General features: G+C 53.5%; 1 long non-coding RNA gene across 2 annotated transcripts in view; it reads right to left on the bottom strand.

Moving 5' to 3' along the window:
* Positions 1-798: 798 nt before the first annotated feature.
* The window catches only part of LOC141372930 (uncharacterized), a 21,833-nt gene continuing 8,504 nt past the window's right edge, over positions 799-14,127 (bottom strand). For both annotated transcript variants that reach the window (XR_012378458.1, XR_012378459.1), the window contains exons 2-3: positions 3,372-3,429; positions 799-1,082 (exon numbers count right to left, since the gene is read on the bottom strand). This is a non-coding gene — a long non-coding RNA (uncharacterized lncRNA). The remainder of the gene's footprint in view (positions 1,083-3,371; positions 3,430-14,127) is intronic.

The following is a 14,127-nucleotide window of genomic DNA, read 5'->3' as shown; positions in this document are numbered from 1 at the left end:
CAGAAGTAATTAAAATCCACTGAATTTAGCTATTTCACTTGGGGCAAAATTTAATCTCTCCTAGGTTTGGTTCATGGAGAATGTTGTATATTGTCACCAATTTTCATGTATCTTCTTTAAAAATAAAGCAAATAGTTAAGTATAAAGGAAAATCAGCCAGGTAGACTATAAAATTATTTCTCAAAATAGTTAAATTTCTCACGAAAGGCAGTAAAATACAGATTTTTATAGTATTCTATCATATTCAAGTGAGATGCCTTTCCTTTCTGCCAAGAGCCATTGAATAATATGTCAAGTATTGGGGTCTCTATATTGGTGTTATCAGGATTAATTATCAAAGGCTGTGCTTATATAAGAGGAAAGTAAGCATCTCTTGCAAGCAGTGACATTGATCTGTAATAGTGAGGCTGTTAGCAAATTTTGTCTGATGGTAGATAACTCAGTTTGGGAGAAAATTAGACCAAGAAGCACATAGAGCTCAACTTTTCTGCCCAAGTAGTGGAGTAATTCAGGACCTAATTTGTATTTCTCATATAAGCTTGCCTCATTATCATTTGGTGAGGCATCACTTAGTTAAAAAAAAAAACCACACAAAACAATAGTGAACACAAGAGATCATGTGAACGTTCTCAGTGACAGGGTAAAAGGGTAAAAGCTATTTTTTTTTAAGATTTTATTTTGAAAGAAAAAGTGCACAATCGAGCATGAGCTGGGGAGGCAGGGGTGTGCAGAGAACCCGATGTAGGGCTCGATCCCAGGACCCTGAGATCATGACCTGAGCCACAGGCAGATGCTTAACCAACTAAGCCACCCAGGCGCCACTCTTAAAGGCTGTTCTTAAAGGACTGTCTTAAGGCAAACTGCAGTACCTTGGCACATTTATACAGCACCTATTATCTGCTCATCTGAAAACGTTCCAAAATCCATCTTCATGCGGCCCCTGCCTGATGCCTCGGGCTTAGCGTGGGAGTCCAGGTCTGCAGCCTGACAGATGACCCTCCACCACACACATCCAGGTGACTGCCTGGAACTCGAGGCTCCCGACCACAGCTTTGGGGCTCTGGCCAGCTTGGGTCCGCTGTCTGAAGAGAGCACAAGTGGCCACAGTGACTTAGAGATCCTTCAGTTGGGATAGAGGTTACAAAGCTAAGAAAATTATCGTGTCGTAAATCTCATGCAAAGCTAACATAAGACCTCTCGTCAAAAGATACGAATGATTGAGGAAACCCTTTGCTTTTGAAACTTGTTTGTGGGCCAGCCCTGACTCTCTTCTCATAGATTTTTATTACAGATGATCGTAGTCAAGTATCTGTGGGAACAGTGCATCATCAAGCCTACCACATCCTTTTTATGCAACTCCTTAGCGGTCAAGAGAGATGGCCCCTGGACCTTGTTCAGGCTTTTCCAGAGTTGGAGGCAGATGACCCTTTAACTTAGGGCTCTCACTCAACAAATCAACTTGCCTAGCCGTTTTCCTTGTGTCTGGAATTTCCAAATCTCTCTCACATACAAAGATGTTCCCATGGGAATTGTCCACATTGGCCATCTCTGGTACGTCTACTGACAATGAGTTTGGGGGTGGAATCCATATTCTTCACAGGCGTACCTTTGCTTTAATTTCTCAGTATTCCAAATATTACCAAAGGAGTAGGGAATGAAGGGCTAGGTTAAAAACACAGGTCTGGTGAGACCTGAGTAAAGCACCTGCTCCCCAACAGGGAAGTGGGCGTTCATCCTTGCATAGTCTCTCCAGGTTCAGGACTAAGCCCATAATAGGCCCTTAGTAATTATAGGAAGGGAGGGAGGTAAAGGAGGAGGGAGGTGGGGAGGGTAGGGGATGGGAAGAAAGAAGAAAGGAAGGGGGAAGGGGGAGGAAAGGCGGGGAGAGAGGAGGTAGGGGGGAGGGAGGGATGGCCTCACCGGGAAGAGGGTCCCTGCGTCCAAGACCACACATCCAGCTCCTAGTGAAGCTGACAGATGACCCTCCCCTTCTCACTCATGCTGACCACATTGACCTCAGCCACCAAATCTCAAGAAAAATCGAAATCACATGAGAATGATGAAAGATTAGTATCTGCAGTGGGTTCTGGGCCCTTGCAAGGGTTTCTAACTCCCAGTCTTAAGACCAGATAGTCCAAAAATTAAAAATCAAAAGCAAGATCCTAATGCATTTACCATCTCTGACATACTGAGCAGGGAGAAACAGAGAAGATGAGCCATACGAACAAGTATTATTCAGGATGACCCTGTGTCTGGCCTCAGAGAAGGTCACCGTGCAGAAGCTGGTCAGGCTTCCAGAAGTAATGATGGTGGAGCATTCTCTGAAAACAAAAGATCCAAAAACCCCACCCAAAAAAAAAAAAATCCCTGGTGCTTCTCACCTCATTTTAGAAACTTCACTGTCTAGCAACAGCATCTGAACATAAGGTTCCTCCCGCATCTCCTGCAGAGGAGTTTTATTTTGTGGCCGGAGACCCCGAGCTGGAGTTTGACCCCGAGTACCCGGGAGCAGGAAGGGCACACACACCACGGGCTCAGCCCACCTGGCCAGGTAAAGTGAGACCGAAGCTACCCCACCAGCCACTTCCCCGTGAACCTAACACGCCCTAGCAAGAAGTCTAATGATTCTACCTAATCTACCCAGTTTGTGCCCACGCCCCGTCTCACTGCTCGGCCGGGGGCTAAATCACTCAGCGCTGAGTGCCACCACACCTGATGGACCTCGCACGTCAGCCGCTCAGGTGAGCTGCTTTGCTTGGGTGGCACCTGCCGGGAGGCCGCGGGAGTTACTAGCAAAGTTCCGCTGGCAGGTTGATATCCTCCCACCCAGTGGCCACATGTGATGCCCCACTCCGTGCCTGGGCTTTAAGAACGGAAATTAAAAAATCAACTCTCTCCAGCACACAACAGGCAGAGAGTCTTAAGGGGCCCGGAGTCGTCCTGACCCGGTGCGATGACTTGATTCTCCGAGGCTCCGAACTTGGACATCACCCTCTCAGAGCAGCTGTTCACTGGCCCAGGAGCTAGGTTCCCCTGCCCCCTCGCTCTGGTCAGTGCTCATGCCCCAGGAGGGGTGGGGGGTTGGTCAGCCACAGGACGGGCCCGAAGGCGGGCGCCTTGTCCAAGAAGGAGGCATCCCCAGCCATAGGCCGGGGACCCATTCCCGAGGCCCCAGGTCACGGGTCGCTCCGAGTGCCTGCGAGTGTTCCGTCTGCCACTCGGTAACTTCAGGCGAACCCCTGCTGAATGCAAGGCATCTCCGGTTTGGAAGTAGCTTCCCGGACAGCCTCTGCTCGTCTCCTTTTCCTTCTCTGTTTATCCCGTAGTTGCCAGAAGATGATGCCTCCCTCTCGGCCTGTCTTCTGACTCACCTGGACTCTCTCTGCCTCCTTAGTCTTCCAGGCGCTCCTCCACCCCCTTCACGAACACCTGGCAAAACAAGACAGGAGCCTGAGCCTATGCATAAGCGGAGGAACATTTACTCCAACCTGGGGGAAGTCTTCTCAGCGCCTTACCTGGCAGAAAGTCAAGGCCAGGGGCCGGGGGCAGTCACAATCCTTGGGTTTTTGATCACTTCTCATGTTTGTGAGGTGTCCTACGCCACCCCCTGCGGACACCTGCTCACATCTATCTTCTCCCGGGGTTATTTGGGTGGATCCTACCCCAGGATCAGCCCTAGCTCTCCAAAAGGAGACTCAAGTGAGCAGCATGTTGGCAGGTTAAAGTAGCCTTAGCTTTGTCCTTTTTTTTTTCCCCTTTCAGAACAAGGGCCGGTTGATGAGTGCTTTTGCAAGCCTCTTTGGAGGCTCATAGTGTGGGATCCCCCGTGTGGCCCAGGAGCTCTGCCCAGAGCCTTCCTCAGCTAGCAGCGTCCTTCCTGGCCCTGGGGAGTCACTTCCCCAACCTCGTCCTTGTTCACAGTGAGTTACTAAGAGTCAATTCAGTACTGTGATAGACCAATAAACGTTTTCTCCACAGCTAAAACTCCTTTATGACAAACGCCATTATAAACATTTAAAAAATTCTTCACAATCACAGAGTACCCATGTAACCAGGTTGTCCTCCCTGAGGGGGATCTCCTGGAGCTGGTGGGGTGAGGGGAGGTCTGGGTCCCCTCACCTAGGTCCTCCCCCACCTGACTCCACCCTCCAAACGCCCTCCAACCTCCCAACCTTAACCCCAAGCCCAGCCCCTCCGCTTACACTTGGGATGACTTTCGGCAAATGACCCATGCAGGCCCAGTGTCTCCATCTCTAAAATGGGTGGAAGGAGAGCTCTCACATCACCATGTTTTGGGGAGTGCTTAACAAAGCAGCCTGCCTGTGTTACAGGCACACGTGATCTGATCCGGAATAGCAGCCTGGGGCTCCTCCTGCAGCAAACTCCTATTCACCCCAACGTCCCAATGCTTGGGTCTCCAGATCATAGCCTCGGGTGGAGGGTGGGAGCCCTCTCTGGCCTGGGCTTCAGAGGCCACACCTGCTCCTCGTGAGCCAGGCACCCTCAGGAGAGAGCCTGCCCTCCAGCCTGGCATGCCCCTGAGCACTCAGGGCCTGCTGGGCAGCCACAGGGAGAGCAGGGAAAGGCTTGGATTGGGGAAAGAGGGCTTTGTGCACCTTCGTTACTCTGCCTAGACCCATGGTTTTCAAACCTCACTTGGAGCCCTTGTGAAAACCCAGGTCCTGGGCCTGCCCCAGAGCCTCCAATTCAGTGGTCTGGGTGGGGCCTGAGAATCTGCATTTCTGTCAAGTTCCAGGGGAGGCTAACGTGCTGGATCAGGCACCACAGTGAGAACCAGGGCCCCATTCTGTCTCTGTCTGAGCACAGCTCCAGGGAGAAGAGGTGTCGCAGGAAAGCACCTTTGCTAATCCTTCACTTCCCTACCACAGGCCCCCGTCTCAAGCTCCTGCAAAGGCTGCAGTTAGTCCCACCCTCCTGATTCTGCTCTCACCTGCTCCCAAAACACGTGCGTGGCTGTCACTCTCCAAGCCCTGATTCTGCACCTTCCCCTCCCTCGACACCTTAGAATCGCTCTCCCGGGCAGCCTGGCAGGAGTCTCCCTCTCATCTGGCTGCCGGTCTGCAATGAGCACCTGCACTCCCTGGCCCGGGTGTGATGTCGTTACAGGCAGTGCGGACCCCCAGACACGCTCCGGGGGCCGTCAGAAATGAGCAGGGAGCACTTGGAAGTGGCTGACTGGTCTCAGTCCCCAGTTGTTTACAGTATAACTGGGGAAGGAGACAAGGTCATGTAAATATGGCCGAGATGGGGATGATTACCCCAAGGGGAAGGGACAGTGAGGACCCTTCCCCCAGACCTGGTCAGAGAGGATGAGCTGGAGAGGGCAGGGGAGGGCGGGCCTTGGAGCTGGGTGCAGAGGGCAGGAGAGGCGCGCAGGAGGCGTGGGCCCTCGGCCAGGAAGTGAGTCAATTTATCCAAGGCTGGACTGCCAGATGAGAAGTTTGGGTTTTGCCTAAAAGCAATGGGAAGTCCATGGAGTTTTCTGAGCTTGTGACCTTAGGAAATTGGCATTTCCTTTCATTCATTCATTCACTCACTTAAAGCACAATTATTAAGTGGCTGGTGGGTGCTGGGTGGGGACATACCGTGATTAGAGCCCCTCCTTTTTAAGATTGGACTGGAAACTGGCCCTGGCCTGCCTTGGGGAGGCACCAGCAGGAGGCGCCAATGACCGGAGACACTGCTGAGCCCTGAAGGGCGGGGAGCCGGCAGGGTGTGGGTTGAGGATTGCATGTTAATAGGTAGGTCTCATTGGCACTAACTTTCCTCTTTTTTAAAAGAGAGAAGATGGGAGCTCCTGGCAGAGCTGTAACTGAGCGGGACCCCGCGTCCTCTCTGGGGCGAGGTGTCTGAGCTGCCCCAGGGCCCAGGGAAAGGGGGGTCCGGTCCCGCAGGCGGCAGCACCACTCGCCCGCTGGGCACCGGGTCTGGTTCCGTACTCCGGGGTCCCACAGGGAGGGGGACTCGGGTGAGACCCGCTTAGGGAGGAACAGCCACTGATCCAAATAATAAGAACCCTGGCACCTGCATGGCATTTACCGTGTGGGGGGAACTGTTCTGAAGACGCGCATCTTTAAACTCATTTAATCCTCATAAACGTCCCAGGAGATGGAGAAGAAACTGGGGCTTTGGCAGGGGACGGAACTGTTCCCAAGGTCACAGGCTGGGGCTCAAGCCAGGAGAAATAACCCGCCTGAAGTCACACATCTAACGGACGCCAGAGCTAGGATTCCACGGCGCTTCTGACCTGCAAAGTCCCGTCTCCACCTGCCCTGGTGGCCCCCCAGGAGGGAAGGACCATTGCAGCTTGCAAGCAGTGCAGCTGCAGGCCCCCCCCCCGCACCCCCTCCCCGGGGGCAGAGCTCTAGGAGGCCAGCGATCCCCAGGCCACCACTAGCACCCCTGCCATGCCTCCCGCCTAGGGCTATGAACACCTGCGGGGCAGGCCTCTGGGAGAAGATGGGCCCAGGGCTGGGCTGGTTGCCCCTTTGCAGCCCCCCGTGCCCCACCGGAGCCCAGGCTCTCCCTCAGCTGTGCACTGTGTTTGCTTGACCCTGACCCCTCCAGCCTCGGGCTGTGAGAGCTGGACCCTCCTGGCACGTTCCTCCAGGGCCTATAATTGCCACCAATCGAACACAGTGCCTGAGAGGCGCTGATGTCCCTCAGAGTGCTAATAGACTGCTTGTGTTTTTCTTTTCTTTACTCAGTTAATGAAGCTGACACAGGCTTCACGTTTCCATCCTTGCTTTAGCTACCAGGAAGCTCAGCGCGACGCTGAACCTAGAGTCATAGTAATTTTATCACCTTCCTCACTTCCTCCTCCTTCTGCATGACTTTTCCATTTTCTAGTCTCATTTTAGCAACCTAATGTTGTACACATGTCTTGTATTGGATGCCACCTCTAATCCTTTCTAGAAGCTGACAGGGTATAAATTATAAATAAAAAATAAATACTGCTGAAACCTTCCCGTTGTCACTTTCTTATTTCTAGAGTTATCTGAAGGCCTGACGTGGCGTTTGTGATAAATTCAACATAAAACCTTTTATGCATTGACACGTTTTCAAAAATTTCTGTTTCTGCAGGAGACCCTGGGTTGCTGTAATCCTGGACTCCCAACTGAAAACTTTTCAAGGGAAAGCAGTTTATAAACACTGTTACTTGGAGCAATTGCTGTTTGCAACACCTCACTTATATCTTAAGTATTGTTTAAAAAATTGGAGATTATTCTTAGCAACCTGGGAATCGCTGATTTGGGGGCGGGGAAACAGCATAGAGTCACTTCTGGTTGGAGAAGATGGGTCTTGGGGAATTTACACTTTAGCAGAGAGATTCCGGTGTCATTCCTTTTCTTTCTGTCGCCCTGAGAGGGACCCCAGGAAGGAGGGACATCCTGGGTGATAGGGTAGGCGGGCGTGCAGAGAGGTAAATGAAGGATGCGATTAACTCTAAGGGGCGTTCTGCTTCTAACTGGGGAGAGACTCCCGAGCTACCCAGGGTCAGGACAAAGGCACCTTCTGACCTAGGGATGTGAGAAAGGGACGGATGGGCCTTTGTTACAGGCTGGAGTTTTTGAAGTCGTAGCCTGTGAGATTAGAAACTTTACCAGTTAATGCTATCAGTATTTTGTAGTTGTAATAGAAAGCAATAACGGAATGAAATGGAATGGCGTGGCACAGCAGAGAATATGACAAAATAGCACGGAATAGAAAGTTGTTCAAAAGAAGTAGTGTGCGCGCGTGCGCGCGTGTGCTCAAGAGCTTGCCACTGACAGCCGGGTCTTTCACGAGCTTTGTTCAGACCTTCTCCCTTCGACGCCTGTGCACACCCAATTTGGCCCTGCTCGAACCCTCCAGACCCTGGGGTCTCTGTCCCCCCATTTCTGTCCCCTCTCGACACCCTGTACTTGGAGTGTGACCCTCTCCCCCGGTCACAGGCTGCTTCTTCCAGCCATGATCCTGATTATTCACCCTGGTGGTGTCTCCTGCTTCTGTCCCTGGGTCTTCCTCCCCCTGAGTTCACCAAGGCTCGCTGAGAAAGATGCCACTTTCCTCATCTTCTGGGCTACATGAGCAAAGCACTTGCCACTTGCAGAGGCAAGTCCTAATTGCTGGTCAAATTTTGAGAGAAGCACAGTCTTAACAAGAATCTACAAAACCAGATTTATTAAGTGCTGACAAAAGCCACAGCTCAGGAAGCCTGGCCATGTGGCATTCTTCTCAATGTGAGAAGTGTCATCAAACTGTTTGCCTGCAGTTACCACTGGGTGCTGAGGTTTGGGTGATTTTTTAAAGCCTTCTTTATATTCTTGGTCCTGTTTGATTTGTTTTTTCCCCTGTGAGCATGGATCACTCTTCTTCTTCTTCTTCAAGATTTTATTTATTTATTTGACAGAGACACAGCGAGAGAGGGAACACAAGCAGGGGGAGTGGGAGAGGGAGAAGCAGGCTTCCCGCGGAGCAGGGAGCCCGATGCGGGGCTCGATCCCAGGACCCTGGGATCATGACCTGAGCCGAAGGCAGACGCTTAACGACTGAGCCACCCAGGCGCCCCATGGATCACTCTTCTAACTAGAAAAAGTGATTAAGCCCTTTTTTTAAATTTTGGGAATAAAAAATCATTGCCTGTAGTACATTGTTGATCTAAACCCCAAACAGTCCCTAAGTCTGGTCCCTCGTGGGGAAGGAGACAGGCCCCAACTGCCTCCCTCCGGAATCACAGCCTCCACCTGTTGGAAGTGTTTCCTTTGTGGGTCTCGCCTTCCCCAGGGCTGCTCAGATTAGATGAGATCATCCGGCTCTCCCCGTTTTCTCGGCCTCTGGAGTGGAGCCCCGAGCTCCTCTCTGGACATTCCCGAACACCCAGGAAACAGAGACTTCACAGATGTTATCAAGTATGACTGGTGTCCTAAGAACAGGGGCAGAGACACAGGCGCACAGGAGAAAGCTGGCCATGTGAGGCTGGAGGCAGAAAGTGGAAAGATGTGTCTCCAAGTCATTGGAGGTCAAGGATTTCTGGGAACACCATAAGCTAAGAGAAGGGCATGGAACAGAGTCCCCCTGGAGGCAGAGAGAGTGTGGCCCTGCTGACACTTTGATTTTGGACTTCTGGCCTCCAGAATCAATTTCTCCTTGAGGAAGTACATTTCCATTGCAGCTGCCCCAGGAAGCGGCTACACTGCCCCCCCCCCCCCGGCTCCACACCCACCAGCTGACCCAGAGCCCGCTCTCTGCGGCCACCTGTACTACCCACCCCAGTCCCACTGAGCTGGTTTGCCCGCCTGTCCCTCTCATACTGCGCCAGCTCCCGGAGGAGTCGGGTCCACGTCGCTCTCCTCTGCCTCCCCGCGCCCCCTTCGCACTCAGCACTTTGCATGCAGTAGATGCTGAGCACATGTCCTCACGTCGGGGGCACCCCGTGCGACGCCGAGGTCAGCCTCTCCTGCCCTCCTCTGATGCAGCGCGAGGTCCTTTCCTTCTAAGACCGGTGCACACGTCCACCCCCAGCCCCGTCCCCCAGCCCCGTGCAGCGTCCTCCCTCGTTTCTGTGCTCCCTGTGCCTCGGGGAGCCCTCCGGCTGCAGGGCACGCGGGCCGGACCCGAGGCGGCCCTGCGCGCTTCGCCCAGCAGAGGGCGGCCGAGCCCGGGCCCCGCGGCCGCGGCGTGTGGCGGCCCGGGGCGCCGTCGGGGGCCGGGGCCGGGGACCAGGGCGGCGGCTGTCGGTCTGGGGACTCGGCGGCCGCGGCGCGGGCTCCTCGCAGCCAGGGGCAGCCGGGGGCAGCCGCCGCCCTGGTCCCCGAGTCCCGCCAGGTCCTCCGCGGAATGGGCCGGAACGAGGCCTTGCTCTCTTTCCTTCTTCCGCCCCGATCCCTCGACCGGGGCCGTCCGGGGCTCCCGGCGCCCACCGGGCACCCTCCGGACCCCCGCGGCCCAGAGGCGCGGTCACGGCCGCGTGCTCACGCGTGCGGCGCCCCCGCCCGAGGGCCGTGTCCGCGGTGTGCCCTCCTCCCGCCCCCCAGGCCTGGACCGCGGTCCCCGAAGGTGCGCAGGGTGTGTGTGTGCCCCTGACAAGGCCCCTGGCTGCACCCGACCCAGCGCACTGCCCTCCGCGCTCTCCCTTTCTAGAACCGCCCCCCTCCCCGCCGGGGCTGGCACGTCGCGCTGCCTCCGCCCTGAGGGTCCCTAGCTGCGGGGGCGGGGGGGGGGCTGGCCCACCTCTCTTAACCGCCTCTTGGTGTCCCAGGGCTGTTTCTGGCAATTTGGGTTTTCACGTGCCTTTTCCCAACTGTTTGCCTTTGAGTGATTTTTTACTTCCTACCAGTAACTACAATGTCCAGCGTAGAAAAATGACAAGACAAGCGAATGAGTGAAAAAAGCCACCTGAAATCCCAGTTTCTGCCCCTAACCATACTAACATCTTGGTGGATCTACAGTCACATTTTGCCCCGTGTGCGTGCGTGTGTAGAGAGATACATATTATTTTTCCAAAATAGGAATCACAACCTCTCACTGACCTGTCACCTGCTTATTTTTAAGATTTTACTTTTTTATTTGAGCGAGTGCACGTGGGGCTAGAAGCAGAGGGGGAAGGACAAGCAGACTCCACACTGAGCTCAGAGCTGGTCAGGGGGCCCATCCCTGGACCCCAAGATCATGACCTGAGCCGACATCAAGAGTCAGATGCTTAACTACTGAATCACCCAGGCGCCCCGTCACCTGCTTTTCCACTCAATGCACGGGGAACACCTCTCTCTGAGGGGCTGCAGTGAAAAACGCACCCAGGAGTCCCCAGGCCCTGCCCAGCCGAGGGCTCTGACTGGGAAAGTTTCTGGGAGCAGGAGGGTCATGGACCCCTTGAGGCCAGCATTGCTCACAGCCTCGGTCAACTCTGTTGGTGAGGTCTCCTCCCCACCGCAGCTCCCAAGGCTTCATTCTGTCCCTCTCAAGAGCACTCTGAAGAACACCCCATTCCTGTACTTTTTCTCTAGTCTTCCCTGCCCACCTTTGAGTTGAAACAACTCTGCCCTTTGGAGAGCGCTTCTTCTCTCTTGTGTGACTTTAAATATGAGCAATACAAAATGAATCTTACTGACACATGAAGGAACATCATTCTTTCTGCATGTGGGACAGGAAAGATGGGCCTCCAGATCAGTGGTGTTGGGATGGGTGTGGGGGGGGGCCCACAGGTGATTTTGCCCCCCTGGGGACATGTGGCAATGTCTGGAGACATTTTTAACTGTCATGAGGGGGGACTGCTCCTGGCATCTAGTGCATAGAGATGCTGCTGAACTCCCCATGACGCACAGGACAGCCCCCAGAAATAATCAGCCACCCCAAATGTCAATAGCACAAAGGTCCAGTACCCCTGCTCCATATGTTTGTCAACACCCTCTCTTAGGGCCCAAGAGCCCCCCCAGCTTTGGTCTGCCTGCAGCACTGCCTTGGGGGTCATGGCCTTGACTGGGCACTCCTAGGCCCTGTCCATTCCACCCCAGACATGGAAGGCCTGGTGACAAAGAAGGGCAGGGGGTGGAGAGGCAGCAGAAATGAGGGGCCCGGAGCACTCGGGGAGGCGGGAGGAGAAATCACTCAGTAGGCAATGTGCTGTTTTGCTTTATTTTGCTGAGCATGGATTCAGATCGTTTTCTCAGGTTTGGGGGGGCCGGGGGGTGGAGAGGAAGACATGACTCATTTCAGCCCTTTTGACTGCAGAATCCCAGAGTGCTGGAGCTCAAAGCAACCAGAGACATTTTCTCCTCTGACTGTTTCACTTTCCACGTGGGAAACAGGACCCAGACACGGGTATACACAAAGCCCCTGTGCCTCAGTTTCTTAAATTACAAATAATAGCATCTCCCTTTCGCCAGGTACCACTGTGCCTTGGGTACATTCACACATTCCCGGCAATGCCCATGACAACCCTGTGATGGAAGCTTGACTCACCCACTTCGCAGGTGAGGGCGCTGAGCTACTCAGGCCCCAGGCAGCTTCCCTGAAGCCACAGAGCCAGCAGGTGGAGGAAGAAGCCCACCAGGGTTCTCTCACCCTGAACAAGACCAGGCCGCTGGCTCTCAAACTTAGCTGCCCCTTAGAATCATCTGGGGCATTTGAAAATGCACATGCCCAGGTCACCCCTCAGAGATCTGACTTCATTGGTCTGGGGTGCATTCCGGGCACTGAGATTTCCAAATGCTCCCCTGGGGGGGGGGCCTAGGTGCAGCAGGTGTAGGGAACCCCCTCAAGCAGACCCCCTCTGACCCATAGGACACGACCTGCATTAACGTCCTGGACGTGACGTGAGGGCAAGGAAGGGTCTGTTGCAAGAAATTTTGAGGTCTTAGGATATCTTCTTGGTAAAAGCCCCTATTTTGTGTGTCTAGAACCATTAGGATTGGCTTCAAATGAGGGTTCTTTCCATCTGAATACTGAGGTCCCCAAACCTGGTCTATTTTGACACCTGCATTTTCTGGCTGCTCCCTGGATGTTTGGAAGGTTGATTTAATAGCTTAAAATCTACTCCTGGGCTGTAGGGCGAGGGGCTAACCTGCACATCCCAGATTAGGGTGGGCAACAGGGATGCGCAGGCCTGGAAGCTATAGCCTGGTGTTTACCTAAGGGGTAAACACGTGTACCTTTAGCAGAAGGTCTGGAAATGGAAAGGCCCTCAGATGAACAGCCCGCCAGAAGGGGCGTCCCAGGCACTGAGGGGGAGGTGGTGGATGACTGGGGTAGGGCAGGGGCTTTGACCCCACAGCCTTCCCACACCTCTTCTTTCTAGTCTGGGACAAAGGAACACATAGTGACATATGACTTTAAGCAACCTGTTCTTCCCAGGAGGGGCAGACATCTGCACTCTGGCCCTTTAGCCAGAAGAGCACTTTAAAGCAGACATGCAGTGGAGCTCATTTAATTCTGGCAACACCCCGGGGCGGCTCTGAGCCCCAGGGTGGCCTCTGACTCAGTTGCCCACCTGTCCGCGCCCCCAACCCTGGGGCGCTGGTTGTGCCTGAACCCGGGTGGTGGCTGCATCAACATATTGTAACATGGCCAACCTGGTCTGCCCCTTGGAGCTCAACCCGCCAGGCCTCTTCCTCGGGCAGGAATCCCTCTCTTTCCGGGGCCTCACCCCACCCGCTGCCCTGTCAGCCCGTCACTTTGGCCTCCATGTTCTAGAATTGTTCCATCCCCCACCCAGGGCAGCTTCCGTTTCCTTTAACCTCAAACCTTCGTATTTTCAGTGGAAGCCCCAAATTCACATCTCTGGGCCAGCATTAGGATGCTGCTCTTCTCAGCTGGCTAAAGTGATTTTAACATTTCTATCTCACCAGTTTATTGTATTTTTATTTCTTCACATTCCAAGCTCTATTTTGACAGGCATTTTTACATAAAAAAGGATTGCTCCAGTCTGCAAGTGTTTATGCATGTGTTTGCGGTGTGTGCGCACGTGCGTGAGCCGTGTGAGCACGGGTGTGTTTTAACTGTGCTGATTCTCAAGTGCGGTTCCAGAGCCAGCAGCGGTAGCACCTGAGAACCAGTCAGAAATGCAAATCATCGATCCCGATCCCAGATCTACTGAACGGGAAAGGCCGGGGTGAGCCTCGGCAGTCTCTGTTTTAACAGGAACCACTGATCTTCAGTATAATCCAGTTTTTTTTATCATCTACTTAAGACAGAAACTTACGATCTGCTCTGTTAAGATACGAATATGTAAACAATAAGAGCTCTGACGTTGTTGGAGAGGGGTCAGTAGACTTTTCCTTTTTACAAATTTCCTTGTTCATGATTTAACGGGTAAGACGGACGTGCGTGTGCCTGTGCACGTGTGCATGTGTGCTCACACACTCATTTCACCTCTCCTCAGCCCTTGGCTCTACTCCTAGGGACAGTCATTGAGAAAAGCAAGTCTGAGTCTCACTACTTGACACCAAGGTAATGGTTTCAAAGAGAACGGCCAAAGAAAGCAATGATTAGGTCAAAGGAATAAAACTGTGATGGTTGGTATTGGTGGTGGTGGTGGAGATGATGGTGGTGGTGTTGGTGGTATTGCTACTGGTGGTGGTGGAGTTGATGGTGATGATGGTGGGGGTGGTGATGAAGGTGGAGGTGGTG

This window comes from Callorhinus ursinus, unplaced genomic scaffold, assembly GCF_003265705.2.
Source record: "Callorhinus ursinus isolate GAN/ISIS: 27379988/994484 unplaced genomic scaffold, GSC_fseal_2.0 scaffold6, whole genome shotgun sequence".
Taxonomy (NCBI): domain Eukaryota; kingdom Metazoa; phylum Chordata; class Mammalia; order Carnivora; family Otariidae; genus Callorhinus; species Callorhinus ursinus.
The sequence above is the reverse complement of the archived record's forward strand: the minus strand, read 5'-3'. Positions and strand labels throughout refer to the sequence as shown.